Source organism: Cupressus sempervirens, chromosome 7 (genome assembly GCF_028749045.1).
Source record: "Cupressus sempervirens isolate cs-2001-9-10 chromosome 7, ASM2874904v1, whole genome shotgun sequence".
NCBI classification, from domain to species: Eukaryota; Viridiplantae; Streptophyta; class Pinopsida; order Cupressales; family Cupressaceae; genus Cupressus; species Cupressus sempervirens.
Genome location: NC_143124.1, coordinates 767,291,032 through 767,293,119, shown reverse-complemented (window position 1 = coordinate 767,293,119; position 2,088 = coordinate 767,291,032). Strand labels below are relative to the sequence as shown.

Here is a 2,088-nt window from a genome sequence, read left to right as displayed (position 1 = left end):
TCCACGAAAACAATAACTTCAAGCAATAGGCGAAATAACATATATCTAAAAGCCCTAGCTCTAAAACCATCATGTAGATTATCCTTCCTAGAAAAGACGGATTTGAGGAAAACAACATTGAATTAACAAGCCTGGAGGATAAGTTAAAAATCAACATGTTAAAAGCAACTAAATTTGTTTCTCCGCATAACCTATACAACAACTAAGCCAACACCAGCGCATGCAACTGGCAACCCGTAGCCAAAACAGCTCAATGCCATAACAAAAAATTCCTAATAACGTATTAAAACCGTTTAAATCGTTTTTAAACAATCCATAACATAATTCAGAAGAAAAGTATTAAAACCGTTCAAATCGTTTTCAAACAATTTATAACACAATTGAGAAGAAGAATATTAAAACTGTTCAAATCGTCAATAAACAATCCGATCTATTCAATAATACCACAACGCATTTGTAACCATTCATCGCACATTAATTATTCAAAACACGATAAATAGAATCTGCAGGGTCTCAATAAAATCCAAATATCATTGACAATAAAATAAACCCTTGCCGCACATCATCAAAGTATTGCCTAAATCATAAAAACCTAATTAAAAGCGACAAAATAAGGACATCTTGGTGCACAGAGCAATCCAATCTGCTTCTGCAGGAAATGGACACTGTGACTCGAACGCTGACCACACAAAGCTGTGATAAAAAAGCTCGAGGACCCCTCTGTGAGAGGCACCAGTCATCCTTAACTACATAATCGATAAATTCCCTCTGCATCCGATGACCACAAAACTACACTAACAACACCCTGATCTACTTAGATCTCTGTCTCATCTTTCGCCTCTTTCTTTTCAACCGCCTCATGCGCTTCTTCTTCCACTGTTCGTTAAAAACAACAGTAATAAATAAACAGCGTGTTTCATTAAGATCAGACGATCATCGATACCTATTCCTAAACAACACAAATTCTTGCGCCTAAATCAGATTAAGAATACTATGTACACTCCTACAAATAAAAAACCCTGTCTTGTAAAAAACACTAAGAAGTCCTAACAAAATCATACCTTGGCCCTCATTCTGGTAACTGTGTAGCAAACCAAGCCGCAAACCCTCCCTTCGTCACGCCAACGCCTTTCTGCTGCCGCCCAAAAACAACGATCGAGAGTTCCAACAGACAAATAAAGAGAAGGCGGATTTTAGGGTTTTGAATTAGGATTTTAGATTTAGGGTTTGCAGCACTAGGGTGAAGAAAAGTAACCACGGTCGACGAGCATTGTTAACTAGCCTAATCAGAGCAAATGATAAGGTCTTTTATAAGTGAAGTTAATAGAATAGATTATTATTATTGAGGTTATTTGGGAAAAATAGTATTGTATTTACTTTAATGTACATAAATTAAATTAAAATTTATTTTGTAATATATTAATCAAAAAATTAATTAAAAATAACAAGGTAAAGAGTAAAATTAAATTAAATTAAATTAATTATAAAGCTTCAAAAACTAAACTAATTTGCCATAGTATTTGCCTTTTATTGTAGTTCTAATATAAATTAATTTAATAAAAAATAATAAAATAAATTAATAAATAATAATTTAAATTAAAGTAATTAATTTATATATTTATTTTTTAAATATTATATTTTATAAATAATTAGTATTTTATTTATTTTACTTCAAATAATAATTTTTTGTTTAGTCAATAGGATATTTGTGGGAGGAGTTACTTTTTTCAAACCATTTTTTCTATATTTCTCATATTAATTTTTTATACTAATTTTTTAAGATTATTTTATATAATTATTGTATTCATATTTATTTTTTGGTCGGTAATAAGTTTTTTTTTAATATTATTAGAATATCAATATTACAAAATACAAACAAGCTTCAAAAAGTAGCATTCTTTCCATGTTTCTTTACTAGAAACCTTTTAATTTATACAAGTATACACTCCTATATCCCTCAACCCCCTATCATGATAAGCCCCTCCCAAATACATCTTAGCCCTTTGTAATTGGCTTCATCGTAAACATCAAAAAGAAACTAAAGTTTATCATCTGAAATTTATGGCTTTTCCTTTCTCCTTGTCATCG

General features: G+C 30.6%; 1 long non-coding RNA gene across 1 annotated transcript; it reads right to left on the bottom strand.

The window, feature by feature from the left end:
- Window positions 1-453: 453 nt before the first annotated feature.
- Window positions 454-1,150, bottom strand: LOC149549558 (uncharacterized). The gene is made up of 2 exons (XR_016354113.1): window positions 1,062-1,150; window positions 454-876 (listed from the first exon to the last, which is right to left on the bottom strand). It is a non-coding gene; the product is annotated as an uncharacterized LOC149549558 (long non-coding RNA).
- Between the last annotated feature and the right edge of the window lie 938 nt (window positions 1,151-2,088).